This window comes from Podarcis melisellensis (genome assembly GCF_964234715.1).
Source record: "Podarcis melisellensis genome assembly, chromosome: 2".
NCBI classification, from domain to species: Eukaryota; Metazoa; Chordata; class Lepidosauria; order Squamata; family Lacertidae; genus Podarcis; species Podarcis melisellensis.
This window is the reverse complement of record NC_138529.1, coordinates 102,179,640-102,192,472: the sequence shown is the minus strand read 5'-3', so window position 1 is coordinate 102,192,472 and position 12,833 is coordinate 102,179,640. Positions and strand designations below refer to the sequence as shown.

Sequence of the window (12,833 nt, the reverse complement as noted above, 5' to 3'; positions counted from 1 at the left end):
CTAGTTCAGCTTTCTCTGTTTACAGGACAAATATCCAACCTTAAACATCAATCAATCAATCAATCAATCACTCCTGACAAATATTCAAGTAATTGTAGTGCAACATGCTCACATAAATATGCCAGCATCTTTTTCCACTGAGGATCATGGAGTCTGTAGTTCAATGGTCTATCTTGGGGATAGGGTAGTAGCAGGCTACTGAAAACATCTGTATTGGGTAGTTTTTAATGTTTGATGTTTGATTATGTTTTTATATGTACAGGAAGCCACCTAAAGCGGCTGGGGAAACTCAGCCAGATGGGCAGGGTATAAAAAATAAAATTATTATTATTATTATTATTATTATTATTATTATTATTATTATTATTATGTGGCAGAGGAAGGAACTTGACCCTTCGGGGTATTAGAACGCTAGTCTTCAACTTTTTCTGAAGTAGAACCCATCTTAAACCCCAAAATGCTCTTGAGGATTTATATCTTACTTCTTAACCATATATTTCTATGGTAGTATGACTTTTGTTGCAGCGCACCTTGGATCAGACCACAACACTTTACTGGGCTCCAGTACACCAACTGCAGACCAATGAATTAGAATGAAACTATCAAAAGGCCCAATTCCTTTTGCTGCCCAGTAGGGCAAGCTTGTGCTGCCCATATCATATAGAGCTCAAAAGATCAAACTGATGGCGATGCTTCTTGCACATTTATCAAAAACTTCTCTCTTGCTGTTTTCTATGAGCAACTTCAGCTGGAGCATCTGCACTTGAGTCAAGGAAGTACCTTGGAATTTAGGAGCACTGGGATTTAGCCTATTCACATGAAAGGCTACAGCTTGATCCTGATTATTAAATGCCTTGCCCATCACTTGATAAGTGTGACTTGGAGTGATGACCTGCACGAATGAATGAATCATCACTGAACACTGCAGAAAGAATAACCTGACATTTACTTCAAATGCAAGGCCTTTCAATAGAAATGGCTCCAACATCTAGTTATCAGTTGTTAAGTATCCAAGTCATCAAGTGGAGAGAAATCAAGCAATATACATGAATGTGAAAATCAGGCCTTAGCATGGCTTCTCTACAGCACTGGTAGTAACTCTGATAGAACAATTTTCCATAAAATGGTGTCTGTACCATTTTCTTCCTTTTAACATTAACTATTTTGTGATACTTTCTGAAATAAAAGTCTACCATACCTTAGAAATTAACAATGACCTCCTCTTTAGCTAGTGCATTAAAAATACTCGCTATTACATTTGGGAGATAAAACTGAGCTTTAAAAAGAAAAATATCTCAAAGCAGTCGTGCTATGATCATAATCTAGTGTACATATTTTTATGTTACTGATTCAACAGTGTCTATTACCAGGACTTTGATGTACACTTCATCACATCTGCTACCCAAGGCAGATATCAGTTTTCTAAAAGTTTAAGACATTTATATAAAAAGCAAATGTATTATCTAGTAATTACTTTAAATTGCTTTACTAAATTGACAGCATGAATTAAATTGTAACATGTGGTTAAATAGCACTGCAAAATTTCTTTGGTCTTTAAATAAAAGTCTGGTAGTGCCTTACATTTAAAATAAGGCATTCTTATTAGTAAAGGAAAGCAAACATATCTCAGTGTCAACACTGCAGCTTTTACTTGTACATATTTTTCTTTGACGAGCACACTTCTTGGTGGAAAAAAATCCTCCCGTATACTCCAGCCATAAAGATGCTTTCACAACTGCCACTAGCCAACAATTTTAGTCTGGAATGCACTGCTTGTGAATGTTGTCAACATGGAAGCTATTGCAAGCAAGAAGGCCTACTTTAGAAAATGGAAGCCTTGTCCTGATGAAGAAAGCAAAACAAAATATGAAGTTTGGTAAAAGAAATGCAGACAGTAAAAAGGTAAAGGACCCCTGGTTAGGTCCAGTCAAAGGTAACGATGGGGTGTGATGCTCATCCTGCTTTTCAGGCCAAGGGAGCAAGCGTTGGTCCACAGACAGCTTTCAGAGTCATGTGGCCAGCATGACTAAACCACTTATTATTTATTTATTATTTATATACCGCCATATATACGGGACACCATGATGGAAGCCAAAGTGCACAGAAACGCTGTTTACCTTCCCGCCGCAGCAGTACCTATTTATCTACTTGCACTGGTATACTTTCAAACTGCTAGGTTGGCAGAAGCTGGGACAGAGCAACAGGGGCTCACCCCATCATGCAGATTCGAACCGCTGACCTTCTGATCAGCAAGCTCAAGAGACTCAGCGGTTTAGATCACAGTGCCACCCGCATCCCCTGCAAGCAGACAATAAGAGATGGAGTGTGTGTGAAAAATTCAAAGAGCACATTGCTAAAATATAAAGCTCCACAACAAAAAAATTAAATACACCAGTAGCAGGAGACCAGCTAGGATGGTGGTTGGATTTACAGATGACAAAGGAGTCAAGGGTGTGCTAAAGGAGGAAAATAAGATTGCAGAGAAGCTGAATTATTTGCGTCCTTCTTCACAGTGGAAGCTGTAGGGCAGATCCTTTTTCCTGAACTAACTTTCACTGGAAGGGAGTGTGAAGATAGAGGCAAATAGTGGTAAAAGACGTTCTAGGCCTTATTGTCAAATTAAAAAATGACAAATCAGCAGACATCTATCCACGAGTTTCTAAAGAACTTCCAAGTGAAATTGCTAATCTACAAAACTATGTGACTTTCCCCTCATCAGCGTTCATGCCTAAGGTGTAGAAAGTGCCCATTGTAACACCAATTTTAAACACAGAATTCAGGAAATTACAGGTCATGCAGTTGGAGGGCTTTAAAAGAGGATAAGACAAACTAATGGAGAACAGCCATGATGGCTGGAGCTATTCATAGCCCTATGTTGTACCTCAACTGTTGGAGGCAGAATGCCTTTGAATACCAGTGCTGGGAATCACAAGTGGGGAACGAACTGTAGTGCTCAGGTCCTGCTTATTGGCTTCCCATAGACATATGGCTAACCACTGTGAATAGGATACTGGACTGGATGGGCATCTGTCTTGATCCATGTGTGCTCTTATTACAGTGGTACCTCGGGTTACATATGCTTCAGATTACAGACTCTGCAAACCCAGAAATAGTACCTTGGGTTAAGAACTTTGCTTCAGGATGAGAACAGAAATCGTTCTCCGGTGGCGCGGCAGTAGCAGCAGGCCCCATTAGCTAAAGTGGTACCTCAGGTTAAGAACAGTTTCAGGTTAAGAACAGACCTCCGGAATGAATTAAGTACTTAACCCGAGGTACCACTGTATTTATATATGCATTCTAGTAATAGAGGTTTTGTATTCATTTTTCAACTGCAAATAAATACTTTATGTGGAGCTAACAATAATAATGTAAGACTCGCTACAGCAACTCAAATAGCTCCAATAGTGCATACTAACTGTCTCTATTATGAAACCCAATGTTGTATAGGCGTGGGTATTAGGATAGTGTTGCAAGCAGATGAGCAAATATTGAACAGCTACTAGCCTTTCCTAAAGTGTAACAGTCGTAAAGAGTAATAGTAGTTCCTATCTCATCTAGGCAGCCAGAATGCCATGCATAAGAAGGATGAGCAATTTCATCTTCTTCAAAGTTTGTATCATGAACATGGCAAACAGAACATCTAAATCCTCGACCAGATCCCATTCCAAAATTATGCATGCAACACAAACCCGCAATGTATTAAAAACTGATAGGACATGCATTTAAATTGATGAGCAGTGTCATGTGTTATTTTGTCTTTCTGAAGTTCTCTGTAAAGATTATTGCTTTTACTTTGCTTTGATATTGAAACAATGATAGCCAATAAAGAACATTAATACACCCCTACTAAGACCATCTATTATGTTAGCTTGTATTTTGAGGTAATATATGGTATGTCATTTTGATAGACTTAGTTTTAAATGTTCAATATGTAGAATTCATTTGTCTGAAAGATGCTATGACCCTTCATATGTGATAAACTGTTGCCTCTGTTGTGTCTCAGCTTCACATAAATCAACACTGTTTTAAGGCCTATGATACTGAAATAATATCAATATATATGAATAAAACTGTGGCCAGGATCCCCGGATGAGCCTTCTCAGGAAATGTGCAGTGACTTTAGGGACAGAGACCTTTTCTGTTAAATACTTGATTTTGGAAAAGTATGCTCCAGGGAGATGTTAGTAGTAGTGCATAAGTTGCATAAACTAAAGTTCAAAATAGAGTGGTTTCAGTAACCTGAAATTTACTATACATTCCTTAGCTTAAAACAACAAACAAACCAGTAATCATTGTTTTCCTATCCACCATTAGTACTTTTACTGGGCTTGATGCACAAATTGCTTGACTTAATGTAAGGCAACTTCCAAATCACCATTTGCTGTGTTTCCAAAGTTCAGAGGTGAGTGTGAATCTTCTCTACAGCCCAAACAGCACCAACCATACACTAGAAGGAGGTATTAGCAGGCTTAGGAAAAGCCCAAGGTTTACAGAAGTACAGAAATTGTTGAGCGTAGTTGGGCACGAATCATAAGGGAGTAAAAACTCCAAGAACATCCTAATGAGGTCTGAGCATGCTCAGTGGTGATGGAATGCTGACTGCTATGAGCAGAGAGGGGGAAAGGGGAAACTGGGTAGGAGGGGTAATAAGAGTATCATGAAGGTAGTATCATGTCTCCTGATCCCCTGGCCGACAGTGTGCCTAGGCAAAGTTCGAAGTCTAGAAGCCAATCCATGCAAGCCAAGTCCAAAGATCAGGAAATGCAGTCTGGGGTCAGTAAGCCAAGATGTTAGTTCAGCAGTCAAAGTAGAAACCTGTGAAGGTCCAAGGAGAATTCCAGGCAAGGTCCTTCAACATGGGCAGCTGAGCAGCCACATTACCTCAGCTCTGCTGCCTTCTTTTACTGTGCCTGCTGATTGCAGCACCTGGGCTTGATGAGGCATGTGACCTTGGCCCAGCTGAGGAATCACATGCCTCCTTCCCCACCTGGCCAGCTAGTGAACTAGGCTGCAGGCCCTGGCCTGCCTCTCCTTCCTTGAGTGCCCCACCTGCTGTTCCCAACAGGGTCCTGCTGCTCGGCTTCCTGTTCACTAGCCCCTGCCCCCTCATGTCACCCTCTGAGTATTGTCTACAACCTCTCCTTCCCCATCCCCAGTTTGCTCGTGTGTGACCCACTCTCAGCTGCACCCCTCATCAGGATCCTCTTCCCAAAATCCTGCCAGTTCATGACAGTACATCTGGCTGAATGCAACATCAAACAGAAGTACTGTACAGTACACTGAAACATTTTGTTGTAGGCGCTAGTTGTTGACTGAATAAGAAAACTATGGTCTTATTATCAAATGAAAAGGCCTAATTTGATGGCCATAGTAACAGTAGCAAGTCATATGAGTGTTATTGAAAGATCTGGTCTTCAAACACATCTTTTAAACAACCCCTCATGGTTATCTGTATCTGCCCTCCCCACAAAAGTGACTAAACTTAAACGGAGATGTAAAGTTCTATCGGTCTTAACTAAATTACATTTTGAAGAAAGATGAGGAGGAATTAATTGATATGAATACAAACTGCATAACAGATTGTTTGCTGTCTACATAAAGGGGCAGAAAAACAGGCATTAGGAGTAAATAGTGTGTGCTTGGGGGAGCAAACATGTGCAATAAGGATAAAAGCAGGGTCTGTGGTAAAAGTAATAAGAGATTCCAGGGAATATTCTCTGTTTTTAGTGTTAGAAGCATTATGGAGCCAATAATCAAAACGTTTACATACAGATAGTTGGACTATGAATAATGTCTGGTGATCTAAATTTCAGAAAATAAAAAAAATGTCTTTCAGTGGGACATAGCTTTAAACACTGTTCCGTTAATCTGTCATTAACTATAGCACTGCAGGTTCTGTATCCCCAGTTGGGCTGATATGCTGTGCTAAAAGTACATGCTTTTAGGGCAGTAAAATAATAAGAATTTTGATCCATGGCTGAAAAATGAGAGAATGGCTACTTTATTGCATCCTATAAAGATGTCATAAGCTGCCAATTTATTTGAAAAATATGCTAAAGGCTGGAGGCATTAAAATTCAAGGTGACATAGACTTCATCAAAGCAAATCCCTGTGTTCTTTCTGGATCATAGGCCCTTTTTAGAAAAAGATGACTTTTCAAGAAATATTACTCATTTTAGTAGTCAAAGTAATTGAGGAAATACACTTACTTGGGAGTAAGCCCCAGTAGACACTATGGAACTTACTTCTGTGTAGGCATGCACAGAACTACATTGTTAATCAACATTAACTTAGTTGATTAATTGATCTGGCAGGCCTGTGAGTTGAAAGTAAACAAGTTTACCTTTTTACCATTATATGAGAGCCATGCCAATGAATGATGAGTTTTATTTAAGATGCAAGCAATTTTATGTTTCACTATCTCAAAAAAAAAAGAGGCATCTACATTGAGATTCTGGTCATATGCACATTTGCTTAAATTTAATTGATTGTGTAGTTAAAAGTTAGGTGCTTTATTGACTAGAATTATTTCATCAGATGGCATCCCTAATTTTAATAGAACAAAATACAGTGGAATTATTATTCTGTTTATATAGTATTTTACCCTGCACTATGGAAATAAATTGGGAAATATGTATACTGCATAATTATGTTTAGAGCATTATAAATGCCCCCACTTAGTGTTAGTAGCATAAGTATTCCCATTTGGTATTACATAATATAAGCATAACACTAAAGACAAATTATTATTGCATTCCTGCTTTAGCTACCAATCCTCATACAGAAAATAAAGTCATGTGTTAGTCTTCTCTAGTAACTTACAGCAAATAACAAAAAATGTTACAAGCAAGCCTCTATATAGGACAAAATAAATTTTAATGGAATCCTCTGTACGTTTGTATTTGAGGGAAAGTACTATTTCATTTGCACATTTACGTCACAGATCTATGATAAGAGTGAGCAAAGCCTCACACAACAATGAATTGACAGTTTTCTTTGCATTATTGACTGCTGCCTCTCTTAACAACTAATGTTTCTTGGTTCCATCATAACATCTTGTTTCATAAGGTATAGTGTATCAATATATGTACATTATTTGTAAACTAATACAGTGGTACCTCGCAAGACGAATGCCTCATAAGACGAAAAACTCGCAAGACGAAAGAGTTTTTCGTTTTTTGAGTTGCTTTGCAAGACGAATTTCCCTATGGGCTTGCTTTGCAAGACAAAAACGTCTTGCGAGTTTGTTTCCTTTTTCTTAAAACCGTTAATACCCAAGACGAAAAAACTCGCAGAATGAAAAAACTCGCAGAACGAATTAATTTCGTCTTGCGAGGTACCACTGTATATATACAATAGAAATGTATACTGCCTGGTTAAAGGCATAGAACAAGAACCACAGTCAGGGTACACAGGATAGGAATATATTCCTGGCTTGGCTTTCCTGTTAACCAAAAGTACCTGTCTTATTTTGATTAAGTCTCAGTCACATCCTGCTCACCATAGCCTCTAAACACTAATTTGGAGTTTCAACTGCCTCCCTAGCATCTGATGAAAAAGAAACTAGGCACTACCCATATATTTTATGACACCACACTCCAAAACCCTAGACTAACTACCCCAGGCATTTTATGGAGATGCTAAATAGCATTGGTGACAAGATGGAATTCAGTGGTAACTCATGGGCCAATACTCAAAGGAAGGAACAGTAGCTTCTCAACATCACTTTCTAGAGCCAGTCCTCTAGATAGATCAGTGTCAGGAAAAAACAAGAAAAATTCAACATGGGAGTTCAGAAGGATATCACAGTCGCTAGTATCAAAAGCTGATTAAGGGTTCTAAATAACAAACACTCACACCCAGTTGCTGATGTAGATCACACACCAGAGTGACCATAAAATAAAATTATATATTTGCAAATCATGGCAGGACTCGACTTCACATCTGACTGTAATAACTATAATGAGAAGAATATGAAGCAGGTGGCTTTCAAGACTATATGTATTTTGCTTCCTTGTATATTCAGTTCCTTGTTAACAGTAAAGAACATCAAAGGTAGAAGACGGCCAACAACTTCTTGAGGATCTATAAATCCACAAGTTCTCATATTTTAAACTGCAATTATGAAATTGTTACAATTCCATTTTTATTTTGGGTATCCTATCAACCCTGCCAACATCGTACATTCATATCCAATAAAGCAATGACAACTTTACGCCATAGCGATAATACAGTAGATATGATGACAACTTTACAACACGTCACCAGGCCACAATGCAGAACAAAAGAATGTGTGGTGAAGTGACATTTTAATATTGTACCCCATTGCCTTTTCTCGTAATGTAGCCACATGAAAACACCAGCTCAAAATGGGGTGGGAGAGAGGGGTCCCTCCATATCTGCAGTCATATTCGGTAATAACTAAGGCTGACATCTTAAGTATACTTAACATGGAAGAAAGTTTACTGAAGTCAGTGGGACTGACTTCCATGTAAATGGATTTATGATCAATGTGTAAGGCTGGTGAGTTAGAAGCCACTTATGGCTTCTAGATAGAAGCCAGATATTGCACCGTTAGGCAGTCCTTAATCCAATGAAATAAAAATAAGGCCTGCAGGTACAATTCTATATGCACATAAGATGAGGCCAATGGCTCATATACTCCAGCATTCCATTCTCACAGTGGAGGAAGCTCACAAGCAGGAGTTGAGCACAAGAGCTCTGTTGCCTCCTGAGATTTTGAGTAACTGGTACTCAGAAGCATACTGCTTAGAACAGGCAAGCTATCCAGGTTAGCAGCCACTGATAGCCTTATTTGTCCAAACCACTTTTAAAGTAATCTAAATTGGTGGTCATCACTGCCTCATGTGAGAGTGATTTCCATAGTTTAACTATATACTGTGTGAAGAAGTACTTTCTTTAGTCTGTCCCGAATCTTCCAACATTGAGCTTCATTGAATTCCCCCGAGTTCTAGTGTTTTGAAAGAGGGGAAAAACCATTTCTCTATCCACTTTCTCCACATGGTGCATAATTTTATACACCTCTAGCATGTATCCTCTTACTCATCATTTCTCTAAACTGAAGCACTCCAAATGTTTTAACCTTTCCTCATAGGGGAGTTGCTCCATCCCCTTAATCATTTAGGTTGGCCCTTTCTATATAAGATTACTTCCACGGTATATGGATTGGACTGGACTATAAAGCTGTAATCTTCTGCAAGCTTACATAGCTTTTGCTCCTATTCCTTTTTGCTCCTGTTCTTTAAAAAGCGACGTGATATAAAGATATTAGCAGGTGATGATGCTTATCACAACGACATGAAGATTCACCAGCTGAATTTTGGTAGATCAATGTGCTATTAAAAGGCACAATAGCAGGGAGGATGAGGGCTTGGGGTTATCTTTCTGATGAGTTAGGGATCATGCTTGGGAATAAGCCCTATTGAATTCAATTGGGACTTAATTTCAAATAAACAAGTACTAGAACAAGGAACAAGGCTACAATCGTTTAAACAGTTAGGACTCTTGAACAGCCTAAATCAGTAGCGTAGGAAGAGAGGGGTGGGGCTATATTGGGGCTGCAGAGCACCTGAGTCGCCATCCCTCCTGGGCACCCTCCAAAGGGCCCAGCACTGTCTGAAAAAGCAGTGTGGGGTGCGCCACAGGCCGTCCACCCAGAAGGGATGCAACGGCTGGGGCATCCTGCAGGCCAGCACATGCCAGCCATGTCCCTCCTGGGTGTTGCTCCCAGGCGCCCTCCCGGCGGCTGCTTTTCTGGCAGCACTGGTCCAAGAGGGATGCATTTGCTTGGGCAGCGCACCCTGCCCACTTGGGATGCCACGCCCTCATGGCACAGCACGCATGTGCACCGCACCCCCCACCCCAGACACCAGCAGGGGTTGCTCTGCCAGTAATCTACATTACCTTTTCTCCAAGACTACATGTGAAATATCTAAAAGCACAAATATCTTTAGTCTCACTGACACGGTCTTTTTTGCCTTTTTTCTCTTATGTGGACCCATGCCCCCAAATGCAATCGCATGGAGATTGTAGAATATGCTACTATAAGAACATGAAAGTGAGCAATGATACCCAGTGCCAAATTTTTAAAGCAACAGCTAAGTTTAGATATGATTTACACCACATGTCAAGGTCATATCCTTGCAGTCAGTGTGGACCAGTGAAAAGTAGCACATTCCTTCGTCCATCCCTACAACACCTTTCCAATAGTGCCTCCACACATGTGCAATTCCCCCCACCAACTCCACTTAGTGACATCTCTTGAACGCTAACACTTTCTTTTTTATTCAACCATCCTTTTTACTAATATGAGTACTGCCCCCCCCATATAACTTTATCTTATAGGATTTTTGGTAAGTTATTTGTTCCAGTGTTAAGCAGCCTTGCAAAGGCTGGCCCTAAAAGGTGGGTCAGAAATAAATGACACCACCACATTCAGTAAAGTAGCGTGAGGTAGAAACCCTAGTTTGCATCCAAGCATATAATGAAAGGAGGTGAAAGGAATTATTTACAACACCTTACTGGGCTTCCTGTTGCATTCTTTTTAGTCTTTTGTATTTTATCTGTGTATGGAGTTTTTGTTTTTTTCCTGTGTGTTTTATTTTTATCTGTTAGCCGCCTAGAGCCCCAGTCCAGGGAAAAGGTGGGATATAAATAAATATAAATACAATAATCAGCTTTTTTCCCCAGCCAGAACTCATTGGAACTCAGTTCCAGTACCTCTCAGGTGGCACCATTGCCATTAAAAGAGAGAGCAAGTTCATGGTGAATTTGGGCACCTCTTTTTCTAATAAAATAGCACTGATAATAATAATAATAGCAATAGTAATGATAACAATAATTCCTAGAGGGTGATTTTATACTGCAGTGCTGTCATCATCAGCACACACTTACCTGGGAACAACCCCCTACTTGTACACACTGGGGGGTTGCTTAGGAGCACACACGTGTGTAAGACTGACATGCAATTGATTTTGCATAATCTTAAACAGGGTTGTCATTGTTCTAAAAAACCCGTTGTGCTTCAGGCATTAATGCAGCTGCAATAGAACAGGGTTTGTTCCTGCCACTACATCTCCAGCGAGGGGGACCTGCTAAAATGATTTAGCTGCCATACAGCTGCTAAAGGCGCAGTGCCTCTGCCAGGGGGCAGCGAAAGGACGCCCAGCCCTTGTGTGCAGCCTAAGAAAAATGAACTTGATTTCAACTCAAAGAGGTGGTTGTGCCATTCTAACCAAAACTAAAAAAAACCCTCAAGCCCTGGAGCCGGGGGCGGGTGGCAACGTCATCCTACGCCTGTCTATGCAGCAATAAGCCCCACAGTCCAGTGGGGTTTTACTCCCGAGGAAAAAGCGTGTGTAGGATGACATCCTGGCTGGAGAAGATGGGCGTGAGAAGGGGGCGCTTACCTGGGAGGCGGAGGAGGGGAGAAGCAGCAGGGGCGCCTGCCGGCTTTCCTCCGAGGCGGAGGCGGAACAGGGCTGCTGGTGGCGGTGGGGAGGGCATGCGGGCCTAGCAACCAGCTGCCCCAAACTAAGGCGAGGGAAAAGGGACTAAAGGCGGCGCGGTTCCCGCCCGCCCAGGCGACCGCAACGGCTCAAAATGGCGGCGGGCGCGGGAGGAGCCTTGAGGCGGCGGGCGCAGGAGGAGGGACCCTTCGCGTCCTTCTCTCCCGCCTCGTGAGCTCCGCTCGAAAAGTGCCCAGGTGTTTCCTGAGCTTTGGGACGCCGCTCTGCCCGCCGCCGCTCTGAACATGGAGCGGGGAGGACGAGAATGGTTTAACGTATTTAGTTTTCTCTCCGTCGTGCCGAGAGATTTGCGCCCGCAGCCGGCGCGTCAGGCTCCCTGGCAGGCCGGCGCTTCGCGTTTAGGTTGCCATGGTGACCCGAGAGGCGAGGAAAGGGCGCTCCGCGAAAGTTCCAGGGCATAACATTTTTTAACACCTGGGAATTTCAGTTTCAGTTATCCCCAACAGAAAGGACTCTGAGTTTTTTTGGGGGGGAAGTACTTCTAAACACCCCCCCAATTCATTATGGATCATTTTCCAACACTGCCCAGCCCAGATAAAAGGGGGAAAGGCCAGTGTGAGATGGATTGTGTGATAAAAGTTTGGCTAATGGTTTCCTTTTTCTCCCATTCCTATGTCACTTCCACATACAAACAAGTTCACTTTCCTACTTGCGCTTTAGTGCAGGACCTGGGAGAGATAGAAATGGATTGATTTATTCTCATTTAATGTAGATAATGTATCGACCACATCCATTTACATGACACCTAAGGTGGTTTTACGTACACAAAAACACCCCCTCTCCCCATGCAAGCTATTGACAAAGATAGTTATGAACCATAAAGTAGCAGGGTCTTTTTCTTCAGTTGCATGCCTTTTGGTGGGCTGTGGATTCTGCCCAACGTTCAAGATAGTTATTTTTTTGTAATCTGGAAAATCGTTTGCATCAAAAATTTAACATAGTGTACAAGAATGTGAACTTGTTTGTGTGTGGAAGTGACATAGAAATGGAAGAAAGTTTGCCAAGTTCTCTCAGCCTAACGTACCTCACAAGGTGGTCAGAATAAAATTGGGAATGAGATCATCTACCTGAGCTGCATGGAAGAAAGGTAAGGGTTAAAAAGGTCATGAAGTGAAATGATGGCTATCAGAGTCAAGCAAAAGATGTGTATTCTTGTGCACATCACCTGAAGGTTCAAAGATCCATTGCTGATGTACAGGTGCATAGATAATGTGAAGTGGTTGCATCAGGCAATGGATGTTGTGGGGTGTGGGGTGTCAGTGGCACCACAGGTTAATTTTTTGG

The 12,833-nt window shown here is 41.3% G+C and overlaps 1 protein-coding gene across 4 annotated transcripts in view; it reads right to left on the bottom strand.

Annotated features, from left to right (window-relative positions):
- The window catches only part of CFAP20DC (CFAP20 domain containing), a 141,324-nt gene extending 129,458 nt beyond the window's left edge, over nucleotides 1-11,866 (bottom strand). For 2 of the 4 annotated variants that reach the window (XM_081901856.1, XM_081901857.1), the window contains exon 1: nucleotides 11,430-11,861. The gene's annotated coding sequence lies outside the window, so the exon portion shown is untranslated. Of the gene's footprint in view, nucleotides 1-11,429 lie in introns of all 4 variants that reach the window. The other 2 variants (XM_081901860.1, XM_081901859.1) reach the window with 2 other exon arrangements.
- Nucleotides 11,867-12,833: the final 967 nt, after the last annotated feature.